The following is a 23359-nucleotide window of genomic DNA, read 5'->3' on the forward strand; positions in this document are numbered from 1 at the left end:
TTTCCTCCAGTTCACTTGATGGACTTGATTGAGGACTACTAGTAGCAGCATTGACACTACAACTTGACAAACGTTTCTGAAGTCTTGCTTCTTCCATAGCTTTCCTTGCTGGCTTCTTCTGCAATTCTTTGGATTTTTTTATCAGTTTTTCCAATGAACATTTTTCTCGTTCTATGATCCAAAAGAAATTCTCTTTCTTGAATAGGTACTTTCGTCTCTCTAGAACAAACACAGGTTGAAAAGTCTTTACACTTGCAACACGATATATCAAATAATGTAGAGTTAGCATGTGTGCAAGACAATGCAATTTTTTCTTCTAGTTTTTCTTCATTTTGTCTAAGCTTAAAGGGCTTTAAGAGATTTCGATAGTGTTCGTGAAGTTTTTTCACTTCTGCAACGACTTGCTGATATGACACTGATGGCAATGAAGCTTTCATCAAAATTCATACCACTTGATGAGAAACACTTTCACTAATTTCTGAAACATGAGGTTCCTGAGTTTTTCTCATTTTGCTTTTAAAGGCGGATATGAAGATATAATTTCATCACATCCAGAATTCTCCATGTATCTTTCAATACGCTAAAATAAGTGGAAATATGAAAACTTCGGAGGCCTTGGGGCACCAGAAGAAATTGACCTACAGAGCTGATTTTTTTTTATTTGACTATCTGACACCAAAATTCAACTTTTCTGACTACAGGCATTTCAAAATTCAAGAAAAAAAATTTCACTCCACCCTAGTGTCCATTCATCAATTTCATCAAGTCATCCCTCATTCCCATCTTCGCAAATTAGCCAAAAGTGGCACAAAAAGCGAAGTAGAATAAACTAAATGAAATCAAATTGTCTGCGATATGTTGAATTTATTTGTTTCATTGTCCTTTCAACAATAGCGTGTTATCAGACCCAAGGCAAAGGGTAGATTAAGGGGCGGTGAAGACAACTAAGGGGCGGTGAAGACAACTATCAGATTAAACTATAGATACTCGAGTTTGGAATCCAATTCAAAATTAACAAGTTCTACAAATACAATATTAGTCTTGTTTTGAAGGTCCTTGAATCTGTTTTTAAAACCCATTATCATTGTCAATTCACATTGCGAGACTGATTTTATACAGATTTTTATTCAGGGGAGTATAGCTGTTCGCGGAACGTGGCAATACGGCACATAGCAATGTCCGTTGAATAGCTAAACCACGGCTTAGAACTGCTTGTATGTTTTTCATAGAGAGGCTTTTTCTAGTAAACTGCCCTGTAAAAGATTTGAACAGTTTGATTAAAGTAAATAAAGAAATATGTAAATTTGCATTTTTCCGTTTCCCTTACTTTATATAAGGACCCACTATGGAAATGTTTTTGAGTATTTTTTAATGAAACTATAATAATTCAGTAACTTTTCTTCCAGTGAAAACAAAACATTTTGGATGTACTCTAAATTGTAACTTTAAATATTTCTATAGTCTTTGTAGCTGAATGTTGGCAATTTTTTAAACGATAGCTTGCAAAATATCAGCTAACATGTTTATTTGCATTTTAATGAAAATGACACTATTTACGGTTTAACATGATTAGTATTTTGATAACACCATTAAGCCTTGTTTCCATGATAACCAAAAACTGAATATGCTGACCAAGGCAGAATTTATTTTATTTTAAAACATAAACTAAACGTTACCTTTCAACCTTCTAGCAAGGTATTCTTCAGTCTCTGTACCAGAGATAAAAGAAATAATGTACAAAACAGGAAGATATATATATGTACACAAATCACTCCCCTCCAGACACAATATTATTAGAAAGTTGTTTATCTGGAACATTCCTTTCCAGGTGTTCCAGCAGGCGGCCTTTCCCTGTCAACTGTTGTTTCACCTGACAGGCGATTTAGATAAACATTTCCTTTCATCTGGAAAGTGGTTGGACTCCTTGTCTCACGCTCTTTTTCCTTAGCCTTTCTTTCTTCATTCCTCTTCCTTCTTTTCTCCTCCTTCGCTCTTGTCCTTTCCACTCCTTCTAACACCTTCTTCCATTCTTTGTTTAACTTCAGTCGCCAGTTCCAGTTCATTGTGTCTTCTTCACCTTTCTTCTCTATTTCCTTGGCCCCCTTCCATTTTCTCACTAGTATTCTCTTCTCCCTTCCTATCTGCTTAGCCTCATCCCACTCTATGTCATGTCCTGTTTCTCTCGTGTGCTTAAATATCGCATTTCTCTCTTTCTTATTTAAGCAGCCGAGTGAACCAGAACATGACATAGAGTGGGATGAGGCTAAGCAGATAGGAAGGGAGAAGAGAGTACATATATTTTGCTTCCTTTCTTAGAGCCCAATAAATGATTACGAGATTAATGTACTTTCACCAAAAGAGATTCTGATATCTACAAAATCCTTATGTACATTACTCTATAAATTATTTATTTAAATCGCGATTTAAATAAACCTAATTTAAATGAATCCACCTTGTACCAAAATATTCTGCCATGTGTCAGGTTAAACAATCTGCCAATATTTTCAATTGAAAGAAAAAAGGTTTTGATAGTATATATGCAATTTTGCTTCATTGAAAGCGATAAAAGTTGATGATTTTCTTTCGGAAATATCAGTCGGGCTTCTAAGATATTTTGTAAATTTTACTTAGTATAATGATTTCATTTTTTAAAACACAGTTAAATAATTTTAAATTACAAATTTTTCTACTGAGAACATACTGCACACTGCGTTATTTATTTTAATTATTATTCTTAACTTTTGTTCTTCTTGTACAGTCAACGGCAAAGATAATAGTAGGCAAATTGTCCACCACTATTTTCATTACTCTTTATTCCACGCCTTGTGTTGTTTTAAGGAATGAATTTTGTTGATACAAATCAGATGCTGCCCTCTGCCTATTTACGATTTTACTACAATTCTTGATCGTCACATTGTGGAAAACGGACTGAATGAAAATGGTGATGGACAATTTGCCTACTGTTTCTTTGGCCGTTGGGTGTACTTGTAGGCTTATATTCTGTAGATTTCCGTTTCCGAAAGTAGTTTAAAGACATTCTTCTGATGCTAAGAAAAAACTAAAATACTGTAGAAATGCAACAAATTTAACAAATCCAAGTAGTCCTAAGCATTTAAGGTTCCGTTGATGGAAAATTGACTAACCAATTCTGTTCCACACACCACGCCACACCATTAACTTACCAGCACTAACCATTCAGGTTTGATCTGTCAAAAATGGGTTATCAGATGAAAAGCATCGAATTTTCTGTTTATGAACTTCCTTATGAACATAAACATTAGCCTTGTCACTGTGAAGGACTTTTCATTTAATGGAAGCATCATCACACTGTAATTGTTCGCGACAACCATTCATAATGCACAGCTCCTCATGGATGTATCCGATTAAAATCTTGTGCAATGGCATGCGAACTTCTCTCCATAGACGTCACTTTGATCTCGATGGATTACCGATGCGCTAAACAAATTTTAAGGCATTTTTGTAACACCTCGAAAAGGAGCAAATTGGTACAAGAATTCAGTCATAACTTTTTACTGGTTAAAGATACGTCGAAAAAACCTTCACCATTGCATTTCTCGTGAAATTCTAGCCTGATTTGATATATCATATCACCCCTTTCCCATTTAAAATTCTGAAGTTGAATTCAAGATGGCGGACATCAAGATGGCCGCCGACCGTGCGGGTGGCGTCAATGTGGTTCCCCCTTGGCCTTTCAACGATTGATCATCAATCGTCAAATTTCAAACTTTGTAGAATTCAATGTCGAAGGACTCATAACATGTTGGTGCTTGAAATCCACAACTCTTGCCCTGAGCGCCAAAATATCTAGCTTCTGGTCTGGTCCATTTTATGCACAGATAGGCCAATCTGGTCCTGGCCTACACGAGACCGGGCGCCATGTTGAGAAATCTTGCATTATAGTTTTTCTTGTCCCAATTCTATGACACACATTTTGAATGAATAGCACTTTATGACAAAATATATTTATTTGTAGGGATGATATTTAATACAAAGTGATGAGATAGATCGTGAGAGGCATATGAGAGAATGTTGTACCATTCAATCAGATAACATTTTTACCTGCAAAGAACAATAAGATAAATTTTAATAAGAAAATAGGATTTAATCACATTAATTTAATCAAAACAAGGTAATTTACATTTTGTATGTAATAAAATGTGTGTACAGTTAAATGCAATAACAATTAGATGCCTATATCCTGAAATGCTCGCTTTCCCGCATGGCGTTGTGTGTGTTGCCTACGGCGATCGTCGATCATCGCCGTGGAATTATGCAACACACATAACGCCATGCAAGGAAACTAAAGGCCTGTTCTACTGTTACGGCGGCCGATCCTAATGCTGACAAGGGAAGTGAGGAGCGGGGAAGCGACCAATCCAGCACGATAAGAAACGCAGCAGCCAGTAGAATGAGGTTCACGTAGTACTTTTTCCGCCGCGTTGTGTCTCTCGGCGCCACTGCTGTTGTCTGGTTGCTCTGCGGCGTAATCCCCGCTCCACACTTTCTCTTACCAGAACTAGGACCGGCCGCCATAAGAGTAGAAAAGACCTATAGTATTGCGAGATCCAGGTGACTGATATATTTATAACATAATCATATCAGACCTGAGCCTTATTTATAGCACAAGGGTGGGCACCGAACGAGCAAAATTAGAAAAAAAGAAGTAAAATTGTTGTTAATTCAAAGACTTCATTCTGAAAATTTTCACATACAGGATATTTGGATGGGCAGGAAGGTTTGTGGGCTACAACCCAGCCTCGCTTATATCCGATGATATAAAACCAACCTCCCTATCTTTGTTTGTGATACATTTCAACTATATTCCATCTGGGAATTGATTGAATAACATGGCCAGATGTCGGACACACACGGAACTGCCCTCTGACACGACCAATGTTGCCAGTGCACCTCGTATTTTTTTTTTTTAAAAAAAACGTGCTTTTCCATGAATATGTCATAATTAACACCATAAATAGTCCGTAATACATAAAAACAATTATCGTTCTTTTTCAATTCGATAAATACCCACTGGGACTATCGATAAACATCGAAATTTTCTGCATGCGACTCCAAACCTGTATTTCATTCATGTTTGTTTTCGCTTAGTACAAAAACTTATTTACACTTTAGTGTATTTTATTGTGTACTGAACGTCCATGTAGATTTTCTTAATAATGTTTCATAAATATTCACATAGACATAGTTAATAACAGTGTAAGTTTCATGTCTCTATCGCTTTTTGTACTAAAGTTACGTACGTTGAAAATCTCGGTTGCGTCACTTTATGGGCACCCTGTATTTTTAACGAGGCTTTGCCCCGGTGTTTAACTTCATCTCTCCGCAGTAAAACCGACGTTAATGTAAACCAATACATGTGGCTTCTAAGAAACCCTATTGGTCTTTCGAATGGCAGATGCGCAGAATATTTGCGCGTTGGGATACAAGCCATGTGATAGAACCATACGCTAGCTACGTTAACGACCGGCTGGCTTTGAAATCCAGAGAGCCTGCCCACCAGCTCCAACAATCACATTCAACGCACAGTGTTGCCACACATCTACTCTACGCCACATTGTCCCTCCGCGCACAAGAACCTTCCCACGGTCTCCACATTGAAGTTGCAAAATACGGCAACAGCGTATCCGCAGTCATGTGACTGAGACTCCACGTGGAGTAGACGAGCAGAATGACAGCTGCGCCCATTGGCTGAAGGTTGAGTGTGATTTAACGAAAACAACTCACCAGCTGTTTAATCCCACTCACGTTTGTGGCGGCGGGTTTCTTTATTTCTTCGACGTTATCGAAGTAAACGCGTGGACTATACTAGATGCTATATTGAAGTTGTTTGGACCCAGTGGCGTAGCAAAGGGTGAACGAAGTGGACGATCGCCCGGGGCCTCGCGTCTCATGAGGTTGATACAAAAATGTATTAAATAGGAGTGAGGGGGGGAAAATATAGAAAAGGCTAATTTTTAATGGTAATAACATTAAAACACTCTGCTTTATCTGGCTTTAAATTCTAGTTGATCGTTATAATACGTCAAATCAGTGGCGTAACCTACAGACGGGCGGGCTCGAAGCCTAAGGGGGCCCGGAAAAAGTAAAAAATATTGTCATATTTCTCATGTGAAACATTTACGCAAAACATTACGATAACTTGCGTCGACATTATTACCCATTTTTCTCTTTTCTCGAATAAAAAGCAATTTGTCTTTTCCTTTCTTCTTTCTTTCGACCTTGCGCTCCCGATTATAATATGTTAACAATAAAGCACCTCCAACTGCCGCGAGGCATTTAAATGCTTGGGTTGTTTGCAACTCAAGAAGGCAATGAATAATATAAGCAGTTCTTGCTTCCTTCATACAACTTCATATTTCAGCTCCCGGAAAACAAAGAAAGACATTTTTAGGACGAGTGGAATCATTAAATATCAGTCTCTTCAGTAATTTATTATTATTTAAATATGATAATATGCTGACGTATCCATGAAGGTTTAGGCTCTGTCCGAAAGCTACAAAGTACAGACTTGAAGTATGGTCTTGGCGGAAGTGACGTCACCTAGTACAGTTCGAAAGCGCCAAGAACAGAAGCACGCAAGTGCACAGCTTGCAGTACAGATGGTTGGTGACTAGGTCATGTGGTTTCCGACCTCGTTGTTCATTTGTTTAAAATCGCGGAGGTAGAAAGCCAGTGACACAGGTAGATATACTTTATGGCCAGCATGTTGTTGGTTATGGTTCTTCTAATGTGTGGAAATGTATGTGTGCGAGCATTTGAAAATGTTATGTGATTTGTATGGTGAAAAATAAGTGTTAAAAACGCGAGGAAAACAACGAGTACTCAGTTTTATCTATTGATCGCATTTGGCGCTGCAGTCGAAGTGCAATTCGAAAGACAACACTTCCAGTCCACGACTTGAAGACCGCACTCCAAGACCATACTCGGAGGATGCTCGCTTCAAGTACTGTCTTGCACCTTTCGGACACGGCCTTTGTATCGATTCACAACAACGGCACGGAGTATTCATCCGCAAAATAATAACAGAACTAACACATAAGAAAGGAACTATTTCTCAACTATTTACATTAAGTTCGTTCTTGCAGTGGATGGAGAATAGATGAAATTAGAAGCATACGAGTTCAAGAAGCGTTCTGCTTGAACAGAACCGAAAGAGAGGAAATTGGCGTCCCGTACTTACCTTTAACCATAGTAGCCAAGTCCATAGCCGTAGCCGTAGCCGAAGGGATATCCAAATCCGTAGCCGAGTCCGTAGCCAACCTTCAGAGCCGGGTAGGCTATGGGGGCGGCCACTACTGGTGCTGGCACCGCGGCCAACGGTGCGGCATAGCCATATCCCAGTCCCAGGATTCCTCTTTTCTGCTTATTGTTGCTTTCGTTGGTTTCCTGTGAAGCAGCCACGGCCACAACGGCGATGAGAAGTGCAAAAGCCTGGAAGGGAAGAAATGAAGAATGTGAACCTTTCCTGGTGTTCTATATTAAATCCCTGTAAAGCACAGGGTGGTCCAAAAGTCCCGGAACGGTCACATATCGTGAGAAATACACATCGAATCGGAAAACGAAAAAATACGTGTTTAATAAGTGAAAGAAAGCTATTCAATGATATCACACTTGATTCCCCACCCCCGCTCCCTTGGTGCGGGGTGGGGGCAACCGTGAAATTTTAAATGGAAACCCCATTTTGTATTGTAGAATCGGAAAGAGGACTTCATTCAGAGTCCAACGAGCTATCAACCATCCTCCTAGCTCAATTAGGAATGGAGATATGGCGATTTTAAATTTTCTAAAATAATAATAATAATAATAAAACGTGAAAATTTCATAAAACCCCGTAGACCCCCCCTTCCATATACTCTATTGAAAGGTCTTGACGTCCAGATTCGGAATCTGCAATCGCTTTAACTCTAACTCAATTAGGGGCAGAGGGTATCTTTGAAAATGTTTTAGGTTTTATGAAATTTACGTTTTTTTTTCGAAAATTTAAAATCGACATATCTCCGCTCCTAATTAAGCTAGGAGGATGGTTTATAGCTCGTTGGACTCGGGATGAAGTCCTCTTGCCGATTCTACAATTCACAATGGGGATTTCCATTTAAAATTTCACAGTTACCCCTTCGCAACCCCAGGGGGCGCGGGTTAGGAATCAAGTGTGATATAATTAAATAGCTTTCTTTCACTTATTAAACACGTATTTTTTCGTTTTCCGATTCGATGTGTATTCCTCATGATATGTGACCGTTCCGGGACTTTTGGACCACCCGGTATATAAAAAAGGGAAATCTTTTCCAAAGGTTTATTAAGCATTGTTTACAAACTTACTATGTCGTTGTCGAAATACTGTTCTTGTAGTACTTTTAGCAGTGGAACAGTGTTAGACAGGCATGACGTTAATATAAGGGCAGCGGCGTGCCTAGGAAGAGTTGTTGGGGACAAAAACCATATTTGGTCCACAGTTTCATATAAGACATAAGTTTGTCTTATAGAACGTTTTTCGAGCAGGCCTCATCTCCAGAAAGATATCAACTCGGGGCAAGCCCAGGCACCTACCGATCTGTTGGGTGAGAATGAGTCAAGGCAAGGACTTTATAACCCTTTTCCTGATCCCCTAAAAATAGGGAATAGTTAGGCTGGAGAGTTTTGAACTAACCGATCTCTAACCAGTTGTTGAACCGGTTCAATTATAAAAATATGCCGAGAATGTTTATGCGAAGTTTTGAATTATGTCCTACAAAACCTCAAGGAGTGGATTATATAGCAAATTGAATAGCAAATAAAGAAAATGGAATAATTTAAAAATAGGTTCGACCGCAAAAGGTAAGAATCTAGTAAAGAGGCATGGTCAGTGAGTTGTGCATGGACTCTAACGAGATCAGTGCCATCTTTTGGAATCCCTAACATTAGTCCGATCTTCCTAAGCCCCACTGTATGCAGATGATCGTGTGAGGTACTTACCAATACCTTCATTGTGGTAGAGTTGTCGACAGAAAAGCTCTGAAGATACGCCGAAGAACAGCTCGTGCTCTGCCAGTAAATTAACTTCGAAGCACCTTAAGATGCATTCTATCTATATATACACCCACGCCCCAAGATAAATCCTCAATAATATGACGTCACCACGAACGGGAGGATTAGGGGGCGGAGAAAGAGACAAAGGTATGTGGTAATTTCAGGGAATCGTCCGCGTACGGAGCAGGAGGGGGGGTTGCGAATATTACGCCTGGTTAAGCCGAGGGGGAGGGAGAATCTGGCTTTCGCTTCATTTTTCTTTTCTCTCCGGAGCGAGCAGCGCAATTGCATACTTTAATTTCGCCTTGAAGATAAAAATTGAACTTGGCCCCGCTTGTTTCGTGAGGCCTGTTGGAGAAAACAATACTGGGAAGAAATCTCGCGGCGGATTGCGAATAAGCCTTGAATGAAGGTGAGAGCTGGGTTGGAGGCTGGAAATGGACCAGCGTCTTTCCCATTGGAGACGTTGCTGCGGTGATAGAAGCGAATTGTTGCGGCGAGACTGAGAACGTGCTCATTACAACCTTTTCGATTTGTATTCTCATTTTACGTCGCTTTTCTGCCCCTTCTATCTAGTCCCGACGATGTGGATGAGATGTAACACCCAGAAAGTAACATCGGGAGTCTTACCTAGAATGAATCGTCGGTCGTAATATTGTGTGTCGGCTAGCGAGGTGGCACAACACTCCCCGATTCCCGCCTAGTCTGGACTGCACTGTAACCATAAACACAAAATATCGCATGACTTTTTAAAATAATGTAACCTCCTTTTACATATTTCAATTTGTATAAGGTAAAGTTATTCACCAAAATATTCGGTGTCGTCGTCCACGCCGTTTTCCAGTGGATCACATAGAAACTGGAGAAAGCCGTGGTTTGTTGTGTTTATGCTTATGTCTGCTTATAACTACCATTCCAATTTTATGTTGTTTTTTAAACTGAAAAATGTCAGAAAACGTAAGAGATAAAATTAAAATGAAGCAACTGTCCTAGAAATAGACAATACACGTCCTGTACTCTCATTTAATGTAAAATACATGTGACATTACACAATGTAGCCTGCAATCTTTCAAAGTAGTAGGGAATTGTTCTTTCGAACTTTTCAAATTATTATCCACCTACTCTAATTAACATAATGGAAAAAAATGATTTTGCAGTGAAGAGAGTGCTCGACACAAATGTTCATCCAATATATATAAAGCCCCAATCCCACCACTCACTCACTCACTCACTGACATGAATGTTCTCCATGAAGGAAGCCCCGGAGGCGAAAAACGCCCGATTACGACCCCCCATGAAATCGTCCCAAAAGGCCGAGAAAATTCAAAAATCTCTCAATCGGCCCTTCCTTAAGGGTGAAAATGCCCTTTTCTCACGTCCTTAGCAACCGTTGCCACGGGCATTTCTTTTGCACACATTGTTTCCTTCAATTCTTAATTGTCCAGCTACGTTATATTTCTCACAGATAAGTAACACACAGATGAATCAACTCCTGGTTTCGAGAAGGTGCCTGAAACAAGGGTGACATCTACAAAATAAGGAGTTTCAGCCCAGATACAATTACGTATATATTGTTATACTCAATGCGTAAATATCTGCATCGTGCTTGTTTCAACTAAATGTTTAGGGGGTATAATGACATGCAATTCCTTAGAGCTTGCCGTGCTTGTTGTTCACCATGGAAACGGACGTTGCTAGGGAACTTCAAGAAAGTTTATTTTCACCCCGAATGCTACTGTAAGGGAATTATGCTAGAGTTTTCGATTGATTGATTGATTGATTGATTGATTTGGTGTTTTAAGTCCACTTTGTGCACAGTATTAGAGTTTTCGAATTTTGAAATGTGAGCATCAGAATTCATTGCAGAGGAGAGATAGAAATTTGCGAAGAATGAAGGAAAACATTTCTTTATTTCAATTATGTTTAAAAATGTAAAACTGACTACAGAAGTAAAATGTTACTTTTCCAATTTAGTGTCGCTATGGAATTCGTTTACATAAAACATCTAACTAACTATCCTAAAACTGTTATTACTTACCCAGCTTATTATTAAGAAAGAAACCAATAATATTTTGATTATTTCTACATATTACAGCGCATACACACATAAATTTACGTTCAAAACTTTCCAAATAAGCGAACCACGTCGGCGAGCGCACGAGACGTGGCCACAGGCCACGTCGAAAGTGCGCGAGTCCAATATATATATAGCCCCAATCCCACCACTCACTCACTCACTGACATAAATGTTCTCCATGAAGGAAGCCCCGGAGGCGAAAAACGACCGATTACGACCCCCCATGAAATCGTCCCAAAAAGCCGAGAAAATTAAAAAATCTCTCAATCGCCCCTTCCTTAAGGGTGAAAATGCCCTTTTCTCACGTCCTTAGCAACCGTTGCCACGGGCATTTCTTTTGCACACATTGTTTCCTTCAATTCTTAATTGTCGAGATACATTATATTTCTCACAGATCAATAAGAGATGAATCAACTCCTGGTTAGAAAAGGTGCTTCAAACAAGGGTGACCTCTACTGCATAAGGAGTTTCAGCCCACGTACAATTACGCATAGGTATATTAGTAAACTCAGTGCGAAAATATTTACATCGTCCTTGTTTTAATTAAATGTTTAGAGGTATAATAGCAAACAATTATTTAAAGAGTTTGCGGTACTTGTTGTTCACCATGGAAACGGACGTTGCTAAGGAACTTAAAGAAAGTTTATTATCACCCCAAAAAATACTGTAAGTGAATTATGCGAGACTTTTCGTATTTCAAAATTCAAGCGTCAGAATTAATTACAGAGGCAAGGTAGGAATTTGAGGGAAATAAAGGAAAACAATAATTTTCCAATTACATTTAAGAATGTGAAAATGACAAAAGCCGTAAATATTGCATTTCCAATTTAGTGTCGCTTTTGTATTCGTTTATGCAAGATATCCAGCTAATAATCTTGATACGGTTATTACTTACTCAGTTTATTATTAAGAAAATAGACAATAATACTTTGAATATTTGTGCCATATTAGAGCCCATACACACATAAAGTTATTTTCTAAACTTTTCAAATTAGTGAACTTATACGCTTGTTCCCTTTCATCCAATTCCAATACAACATGCAGACATTTTACCCCATCTATAATATGATTACGCCCATAACGTGGCCCAAGGTCACGGATGCGAGCGTACAAGACGTGGCCAAAGGCCACGTCGAAAGTACGCGAGTCCAATTTATATATAGCCCCAATCCCACCACTGACTCACTGACATAAATGTTCTCCATGAGGGAAGCCCCGGAGGCGAAAAATGCCCGATTACGACCCCCCATGAAATTGTCAAAAAAGACCGAGAAAATTAAAAAATCGCTCAATTGGCCCTTTCTTAAGGGTGAAAATGCCCTTTTTTCACGTCCTTAGCAACCGTTGCCACGAGCTTTTTTTTCCAGCACACATTGTTTCCTTCAATTCTTAATTGTCGAGGTACATTATATTTCTCACAGATCTACAACACACAGATGAATCAACTCCTGGCTCTGAAAAGGTGACATCTACATAAGAAGAGGTCCAGATACAATTACGTATATATTTTTATACTCAATGCGTAAATATCTACATCGTGCTTGTTTTAACTAAATGTTTAGGGTGTATAATGACATGCAATTCTTTAGAACTTGCCGTGCTTGTTGTTGTCCATGGAAACGGACGTTGCTAGGGAACTTAAAGAACGTTTATTTTCACCCCGTAAACTACTGGTAGGGAATTATGTTAGACTTTTCGTATTTCAAAACATGAGTGTCAGAATTTATTACAGAGGAGAGGTAGGAATTTGATGGGAATGACGGAAAACAATTATTTTTCTATTACATTTACTAATGTGAAAATGGCAAAAAACGTAAATATTATTTTCTCAATTTAATGTCGCTCTTGAATTCGTTTATACAAGAAATCTAACTAACTATCTTGAAGCGGTTATTGTTTACTCACTTTATTATTAAGAAAATAGACAATTTTGAATATTTTGTATATTTGTACCATATTAGAGCCCGTACACACAGAAAGTTACGTTCAAAACTTTCCAAATAAGCGAACCGTATATATTGGTGAACTCAATGCGAATATATTTAAATCGTGGTTGTTTTAATTAAATGTTTAGAGGTATAATAACGAACAATTGTTTAGAGAGTTTGCGGTGCTTGTTCTTCACCATGGAAACGGACGATGCTAGGGAACTTAAAGAACCTTTATTTTCACCCCGAAAACTACTGTAAGGAAATTATGCTAGGCTTTTCGAATTTCAAAATAAGAGCGTCAGAATTTATTACAGAGGCAAGGTAGAAATTTGAGGAGAATGACAGAAAACAATTATTATCCAATTACGTTTAAAATTTTGAAAATGACAAAAGACGTAAATATTACTTTTCCAATTTAGTGTCGCTATTGAATTCGTTTATGCAAAACATCAAACTAATTATCTTAAAACTGTTATTACTTACTCGTGTATTATTAGCAAAATAGGCAATAATATTTTGAATATTTGTACCTTATTAGAGCCCATACAGACATAAAGCTACTTTCTAAACTTTTCAAATTAGCGAACTTATTCACTTGTTTGGCTTCATCCAATAAAACATGCAGACATTTTACCCCATCTATAACATGATTACACCCACAACGTGGCCGAAGGTCACAGATGCGAGCGTACAAGACGTGGCCAAAGCCAACGTCGAAAGTATGCGAGTCATTCTATATTCTGAATCACAAGCGGCTAGGGACAGCTGTAGCAAACTGGAGATAAATGTTAAAAGCACCAAACCTGACCTACCTAACCTAACCACGTACAGAAATAAAGAAAACCTGCCTAACCTATTTACTTATTTAGCTCGTAGCTGTACGTAAGTAGCTACTCTAGAATAAAACATGTTATTTAATATAACGTGAGTCTTAATATAGTCTCAAAATCAAAACAATAATTATGCAGCATACTGAAAATGCTGAAAGAGCACTTAAAAATTGAAAGAAATAATCAACCGTTACATGTACAAGGTACATTTACGAACGACTACCATCTCATCACGTAATATAGATTACATATGTTGTTTCATTAAGAAAAAAGCTCGAGGTCCTAAACAGTTTCAGGTAGATAGTTTGGACATTATGCAGTGACATAAAACACACTGCCATCCATTCGGAAATTATTCCTTGTACATACGTACAAGTGGTAATGATATTGTCTAAGAGTGCACTTGTTTTTTGTTTTTTTTTTACCATGATAAATCAAATGTAAAATATCATATTAATCAACCGTTCCATGTACAAGGTACATTTTCTGAATGACAACAATTTCATCACATAATGAATAACCAAACATAATGTAAAGTACCGTACTACATATGTATGTTTCATTAAGAAAAAAGCTTAATCCTAAGCTGTTTCTGGTAATGTGGTTTCGTGCATGGACATTGTAAAAGTATGCATATTTGTTTGAAAACACACTACCACCCATTCAGAAATTATTCCTTGCACGGTACGTTCGTACAAGTGATAAGGATACTGTCTAACAGTGTACTTGTCCTTCTTTTTACCATTTATGATAAATCAAATATAAAATATCGTATTGTATACAGGGTGTCATTTTAATGGCGCCCACGGACCACAGATTCGTATAGAGAACATCAAGACAAACACCTTTTCTCAGTAACATTTTTCTCGTTGGTGTGTAGTTTCGGCGCTACAGTCGCTCAAAAAATACCGTTTTGCCGCCTGGATGCTGGCAACCCAACACAACATTTGATCGTACCTGTGACGTCATTTCCCGCGGCGAAACAGCGCACAGCAGGGTTGCAAGGAAATCACAAATTTTGTGAAAAATGACAAACTCCCAACCACATTATTTGCTGTAAAACGAAGCAAGAAAGGCGTCCAGTATACCGAAGATCATAGTCTACCAGCCAGAAGATCAGAAGTCATCTCAGGGGAAGGGGTAAGTGAACCAACGATATGAGAAAACGTAAAAACGTATTCGAAATGAAGTGTCAATATCGGATTTTGTCTGAGCCTACATGTCAAATATCAACAATAATTAATTTTATTGGACTTACAGCTTAATGTGGCTGTTTACGCCCAGCTATATGTGAAATATTTGCAAATCTCGTTGCAAGGTTGATATCTACAGGTTTGTGTCCACCAGATACCTTGTGGTACTTTTGTGCTGATAACGAAAGTATCCGAGGTTCACGTTGTTACATTATGGCTAAAACACGTACAACCACAGTAACAATCTAATTATGAATCAGTAGCGTATATACTGCCATGTTCACAGTTGCAAACTGTTACATGTGTATCCGGTGCGTAGATAAACACGGTCGTCGGAGAGTTTGTTTTACTACTACATATATCCCCGTATTTTCAACCATTTCGCCACTTGCCTCATAATTCCCTGAATATACATTATAGAATGTGTTACCTTTGGAATTTTGAGTTCTATCATTTCTATTTTGTCAACTGTTCAGTGTGACACAGACAACTAGCTAGTATCAGAAGGATGAAGTGGATAGACTAAATTGTAGATGCCAACTTCGTAACTGGATTTGCTAATATTTGACATGTAAGCTGAGACAAAATTCGATATGACCATTTCCAATTGAATTATATTTTCTTTCTACCATTTTTCGTATCGTTTGTTTACTTCCTGTTAGGTTACAGAACGTGTTTTCTCGTTTTGTTTTACGGTACATAATGTGGCTGATTGTAGCCATGTCATTTTTCACAGAATATATGTGTTCCTGGCAACCCTGGAACGCATTGCTTCACGACGGGAAATGACGTCAAAAATGCAATCAAATGTTGTGTGTGGTTGCCAGCATTCAGGCGGCAAAACGGGTTTTTTCGAACGAATGTAGCGCCGAAACGATGCACCAACGAGAAAAATGTTACTGAGAAAAGTTGTTTGTTTTGATTTCCTCTATACGTTTCCGTGGTCCGTGGGCGCCATTAAAATGACACCCTGTATATATATATATATATATATATATATATATATATATATATTAAATATCTGTGCGAAACAAAAACACAACCATTCAGAAACGTCCCTTGTACATACGTATGCATGAACGGTAATCATACAGTAGATTTCTTGTTTGCAATGCCACACTCACATCAATGTCAAAAGAAGTGACTTACAATATTTACATATTATTTAATTGCCATGGTACAGTAAGGTATTGGTGTACATTTCGTGAAATGTTCTCTTTTGTTGAGGAAAATTGTTATAGCAAACACACGTTCATTTCCACCTTTAGGCCTCTTTTGCAAAGCCATTTTAATGTAATTAAATTTATCAAACTTCAAACAGATTACCCTAACCTAGAACAGTAGTTTTTATTTATATATTTATGATCTTGTATTGGCAGTCGGTAGGCAATCATTTAAATCTAACTTACGAAATTATAATGTAACTATTAATCCTAATACATAACATTTTCGGTGTGCGGATGTAAATACCTAACTAACATTCATTTCTTAAACATATATTTATGTGTTACACGTTACTTTATTTATTGTTGTTCCTGGGATTTCATACAAAAAAGCCCAAATCCGCTTACGTACAGTCTACTGTCCGCGGTGCAACCAATCAAAACGTTGCATTTCTCGTATCAAAGTATGAGAATAGCAAGGCATCAAAGCAAGACACCTCTTACATGTCGTTAGTTAACGGGACTATAAAATCGCTTGAGCGAACATTAAAAGTTTAACAGGCTGCTAAGATTTTAGTGATGCCTTAACTATCAACTCGTTAAGAGCGTTTTAGCGATGCTTGAGCGAACCGGGCATGAGCTTTCAGTATAGGCATTGTATTTTTATTTTTCCGTCAATAAGAGCATCTCCGTAACATCGCTTTAGTCAAGACAATTGTCATTATAACTCGCCAACTGAAAACATTATTTCCTTTGAACTTGAGAGGTTGGTCCTAGTATGGTGTGAAGGTGAAAATAAGTAAGCTCTGCTTTGTAATACAATTTGCACATTATCAGAACCGTTGCGATTAAATTCAGAACGTAGAAAACGACAGTGCATAAAAAAATGGAAAATTAGAACAGACTTCAAACGAAACTCACAAATCACTCTTACATCCGAACCCTCTATACACACGATATACTTGTGAATACAGGAGATGGTTTTAACTCATGATATTTATTACTTGCATGCTATAAACCTGTAATAAAGTCACCGTTAAGACGAATATATAGTATCAAAGTAGATTTGATAATATACAGGGTGTCCCAAAAGGTCTGGAAGTGTTAAAAAAAACTCCCGTTATTCCTAATAGTGATGATAGGATCAGCTTGCTGATAAGCACGCCTGATTCTATATGCCAGCCATATAGCTTGGCTTTTAAGTGCCCCAAAAGGTATATCAAGTGGTGTTAGGTCTGGGCTTCGCGGAGGCCACTCAACCCTTTCTTTACGACGTATCCCCATTCCTGGATATAGGAAAGTCATATTCTTCTACCTGGAATAAGAAGCGCCGACATGGCGGAGTGATTATAACAGCGCGCTACGATGTCAGGGCTTCCGGGTTCGAATCCCGGCCTGGGCATTAATGTTCTCTGTTACTGCTCCATCATATCACCACTCATCTTCATCTTCGCGATTAGCTAAAGTGGCAAAAAAAGCGACACTAAATAACTAAAATCAAATCAATAACAGAATGAGAAGACTTTTGGGACACGCAATTCTTCAGACAGACTAACTTATCTTTGATGAACACGACCCTAACGTGAACGGACAATACTTTTAAGAACTATCTCAACACGTTTTCAGTGAGAGATGGAGTTTCAAAATTGACGAAAATATTATCGTTTCAGAAATGGCCTTGGTAGGTAAAGTTTGGTGGGGCACTTTAAATATGACTTTGTGTTGATTGGTCCGATACGGACTATGAGTATGTGATTGGTAAATACATGCAATTTAAATCCCTAAAGAAATCTGGCGCCATCTGTAGTCTTAATGTTTCAAGGCCTTCATTATTTAAAAAAAAAAAGTGATTTACGTGCAGACTTTGCTGAAACAAACAAAAACTAAAAAAAAAAAAAAATCGCGCACCAATGGTTCTTCAGTAAGATTCTTGCCTAATTTAGGTATTCAAATGGGGAGTGGTGGGGGAGGGGGGCGAGCTAAGAAGAAACAGTTTTTGACAACGCGTCAATGGCGGCGATTAGGTTCCAAAACTAGGCGTACAAGGTGCCAGAACCGGGGGGGGGGGGGGGGCAAGGACAGTTTACTTTCCCTTGCTCCATAAGGTTTAGCATTGTACAGGGGCAAAAGTGGCAAAATGTTGGGGGGCAACTGCCCTCCTCAACCCCCCCTCCCCTAATCGCTACCAACGCACCCTATGAAGAGACTAATATTTAAGGTCGGAAATTAGATAGATTAATCCATTGAAAATAAGATCCTTAGAAAAATATTTGGACCTAAAAGGGATGAGGAGACAGGTGAGTGGAGAAGGTTACATAATTTAGAACTACATAATTTGTATTCATTTCCGGATATTATTAGAATGATTAAATCAAGAAGACTTAGGTGGGCAGTCCATGTGGCACGAATGGGAAAGGAAAGAGGAGTTTACAGGATTCTTGTTGGGAAACCTGATGGTAAGAGACCTGTAGGAAGGCCAAGACGAAGATGGAGGGACAACGTTGAGATGGACCTAAAGGAAATCGGTAGGGATGGAAAGGAGTATGTAGATCTTGCTCAAGATAGGGACAGATGGAAGGCCTGTGTTGCTACAGCCATGAACCTTCGGGTTTAAGAAGGCTAGAGAGTTAGTTATTTAGTTAGTTAATCCATTGAGACCAAACGCGTTTGAGTGTTCATCTCAGGAGTTTCTATGTTCAATTGACGGCCAAAGCGTCGTGTTTCTTCGTGTCAATTACATCCACATCGTCACGATTTACCTAAATAAGTACAAAAGCGACGTAAAATAAGTCGACATACAGTAAAATTCGTTGATGGTAAAGGAGGAGGCAGGACCCCACGCATTCACAACATCTGCCATTTTGTGCAGGTGATGTGAGAAGCATGATGCTCCTGGCGCCTTTACCGCCCACGTTTTCCTCAAGGTACACATTTATTAGAGGTTGGGTGAACCCCAGAGCACACATGGACATTGCGGAAACGATTCACACCTGAAATCACTCACCCCGAATCGAACCAGAGCCTCCCGTGCGGAAGTCGGACGCTCAACCCACTGGACCACCTCGTTTTTGACACTTCCTCTAAATAACCTGTAACATCACAGCTAAATACACACTCGGAACGAGATATGCACGTATCATGTCAATTCAGTGTGAAAGGTTGTATTTACTTGTGAAGTTTCGTTTGCGGTGACACGTGTCGCTTTTCGCCCGTCGTTTGTCATTTCGGTCTGAAAGCACCCTTAATTTATATGTATGTACATGGAACATAATGTGTGTGCAGCATTAAGATGTTAAAAAAAATACTTCAAATTTGGTATTTGTGAAGATTGCATATCCGTACTATAAAATAGATGCAGTTGGAAACACTGTTTTACATCCGTGATGACAGATTTGCCATTCGTTTTGCTTACGTGCTGATAGAAAAATTGTAATTTATTATCTGCAGGATATTATCGTGCAATATCCGTATTCAAGGAAGGTCATGAGATGTATTGTAGCCTTTCGTCATTGTCTGCAAGAAAATTGTTTTACAACGCACGCCAGAAGCATGCTGTTTAGATTTATTTCTCTTAACTACCCTGCATTGTACATTCTTCCATTGGCATTCTCTCCTCGGGTATGATTCGTTGAATAATATTACTCTTTGGATCTTACTGGTCAAGCAGTATTCTGTGTTACTTGCCTCAAAAGTGTCCAGGTTAGGCTGTATATCAGCTTCATTTGTGTTTCAAAACGATTGGCAGTTGAATAGTTGTCAAGGACATTGTAAATTGTGACCTTCGTTCTATCTCTTTCACCTTTTACTGAACCCAATGCAAAGAGCTTACTATTTTTAAGAGTGTCGTTTCATTTACATTATGACGTATGTACTCGTACAGAGATAACTGATAAAAATTATCTCGATACGGTACACAATTGTCAATATAACTTGATATATGTAATATTATGTAATATTGACATTACACCCAAGTAAATTGAATGAATGTACAGTCACATGCAATAAAAATAAGACACTTAGATCCTGAAATACGAAATACGTATTCGCCTCCATGCAAGACGTTATGTGTGTTGTCTAATTCTACAGCGGTGGTAAAAGTTGCAATTGAAAATTTGCTATTAAAATTCATTTATCGCCTTAGAGATAGACAACACACATATTCCCTTATAGGGAATGACTGTACGTACTGTCGTGTACCTATACTTGCACTGTTGTATGGTCATTGCACAAGTTATTGCAATCGATTTCCACATAGTCGAATTTCAAATTTATTAAAATGCCCACACATGACAATTCTAATGTTCTTTCTGTTGAAAATTAGTTGTACAGTGGGATCCATGAGTATTGTCGTGCAAATTGTCCATCACCATGTTCGTGCACTTTATTTGACCCAATAAGAGCTTCAAGAATTAAAAGAAAACTCAAAACAAGATGTTGATAACTTCTGCACCAGCATACATAAAAATCCATCGCTTAAAAACACACAGCATGTAAGAAAAAAATTAATGAAAATAGTCATGGACAATTTGCACGGTAATACTCATGGATCCCACTGTACCTAGCTAACTTAACTTTAAAACACAAGCTATATGGTGAGCGTTCGAAACCAAATTATCCGATTCCTAATCTACTAGAATCCCATATCCACCTATTCCTAGTGCGGACAAATCAAGAATATTTGTAACAATATTACACTCATATAAGAGCAACATATCTATATGATATTAACAGTGTGCATATGGATCATGTTAACGTTTAGAAGCGCCATCTTGAAGGACGCTATTTTATATAGACTTTAGAATTCTATTTGTGAAAATGATTGTGTTATGACTGTGTTGTGCAGAACATTCATATGTAGTGAAGAGTGAACATATAAAATTCTTCATGAACATTTCACAACACGAACTGTGTTTGGCTATCATCCCGTAACGATTGAGGATATGACTGCCCCCTCGCAATTAATCAATTTTTTTTTTTTAAAAAAAAGGAAGCAGCTCATTATTTTGGTTGTTGATAAGAGAAATAATATTCAGTTAATGAGATACCTCGAACAATTGAGTGTAAATGCAAGAAACAAATCAGGACCTCTTTTTATTCTTTTATTTATTTATTTTTTAAATATTCTACCACTAAATTCAAAGAATAGTTCGTTCGATGAAATTTCAGAATTCCAAAAATGAGATATTTCTTTGAAACGTCACACAACAATGGCTAACATTTCTCGCTTGCTTTCAAATATTTTGCTTGAACAAGATATGCCAAAGTTAATAATATTATATAATAACCATTAAGTCCAATATAATTAACGGTACGAAAGTTTTAAAGAATAAAGAAAAACAGCCGGATATTCACTCATCTGGTATATCCAAGGATACACTATAATAATAATAAGTTGGTAATAAATTATAATTTATTATTAGTTTATAATCTCATGAGATTAATAATAATTCCCTTCAAGTTTACATCAACAGCCGGACTTCCCCTACAAAACTTGCTGCCGACGTCCATTCACAATCCTTGATGATCCAAGAAGAAGCGTTGCCAACTTACGAAGTGTTACCAACTTACAAACAAATGGGAAGAGGATGAAATTATGGACGTGAAACATGTGACGCGAATGCTACAATGTTCGCATGTTACCGTTTGCATATGATGACAGTTAATGCGCAATCTGGGAAGGAACTGCGTGTAGTTGCGTGAGCCATTTCCCACATTATTGCGTAGATCATCCCGTGTAGCTTTCTCCTGGTATCACGTTCTTGCTAATTGCTGGAGCGGCGTGGTTGTAGGTTTCCATGATATAATGAACCTGATGAAACCATCTGGGAAAGCCATCTAGGTGAGACGCATTGTAATTCCTCATCTCGGCTCAAGCTTCTTGTAACTGTTAAGATTACCATCTCTCGCATTGTTGCCATTAAATGGTACAGTGGGATCCATGAGTATTACCATGCAAATTGTCCATGACTATTTTCATTAATTTTTCTCTTGCATCCTATGTGTTATTAAGCGATGGATTTTTATGTATGGTGGTGCAGAAGTTGTCTGGAGCTTGTCTTGAGTTTTCTTTTAATTCTTGAAACTCTTATTGGGTCAAATAAAATGCAGGAACATGGTGATGGACAATTTGCGAGATAATACTCATGGATCCCACTGTACACACCTACCTTTGGTTGAGTGAAGACCATGTTTGCAACAGAGAATCCCATGAATTTTTCTGTTTGCTCTAGCCTATGAAACATAAGCATAATGTTCATAGATATCGCCAGCTACTGTGGCGGAGTGGTTAGTCAGTCAGCCCAGAATCTAGACGCCCTAGGATTGAGCCCCCCCTTCCCCTTCCCGCACATCCACTAACTACCATTCACCGACATCAATGTGCGTCCTTCGATATTTTCTTCTTATCCCATGGTTATATTTACATCCTACAAATTTTGAAATGCAAAGAAAACTCGAGAAAAAAAATATATAGGTTAAACGGGCGAATCAAAAATTAAGTTACACCCGAGCCGTGTTCCTGTACTAAAAGAGAGAAAATAATCACGCTTGGTGGCAGCACTGTCCGGAATGTATTCTCCCCATACCAGAAGTAGCTATGCTGCAGCTGCTTTAATATTAGAGTAGTCACCGTGTCAGTATGGCGTGTTGTACTGAGGTGGCGTCCAACATTGAGTTTCGCTAAGACGTCCGATTTTTGTGGACACCAGGCGCGGAGCGTCCATGTAAGCCGTGTAAGCCGGGCTTACACTTCATTAGTTCTAGTAAAATGTACGTAATTATCTGGCAAAAATTCGTAAACAACTTCAAAGTTCAAATCGGGTCGACACCAGTGTTCGAGATCATGTTTGTTAGATTGCAACACTTCAGCGCCAGGCAGCACATGGGATCTCCCGCCTTCTGCTTGTGGAAAGCTGTAAGCCTTCTGAATCTTGCCTTACAAATTTCTGACCGCGAACGAGCAGTGCCTACCCAAGACTAGTCTTGGTGCCTACCCTATCTGGGTGCAAGGCCCGTTGTCTGGGTGGAGAAGAGCGGGCCCGAAACCCACGTGTGTAAACCTTCCGGCCAGAGGCTTACAACAGCGTTGCAAACCTTATGTTTACAAAAAGTGTTGTTCATG

The 23359-nt window shown here is 38.4% G+C and overlaps 1 long non-coding RNA gene across 1 annotated transcript; it reads right to left on the minus strand.

Moving 5' to 3' along the window:
• Positions 1–3967: 3967 nt before the first annotated feature.
• LOC145981030 (uncharacterized) lies at positions 3968–7466 on the minus strand. Its single transcript, XR_014440918.1, has 2 exons — positions 7220–7466; positions 3968–4080 (listed from the first exon to the last, which is right to left on the minus strand). It is a non-coding gene; the product is annotated as an uncharacterized LOC145981030 (long non-coding RNA).
• Between the last annotated feature and the right edge of the window lie 15893 nt (positions 7467–23359).

Source organism: Lepisma saccharinum, chromosome 28 (assembly GCF_977018435.1).
Source record: "Lepisma saccharinum chromosome 28, izLepSacc3.1, whole genome shotgun sequence".
Classification (NCBI taxonomy): Eukaryota; Metazoa; Arthropoda; class Insecta; order Zygentoma; family Lepismatidae; genus Lepisma; species Lepisma saccharinum.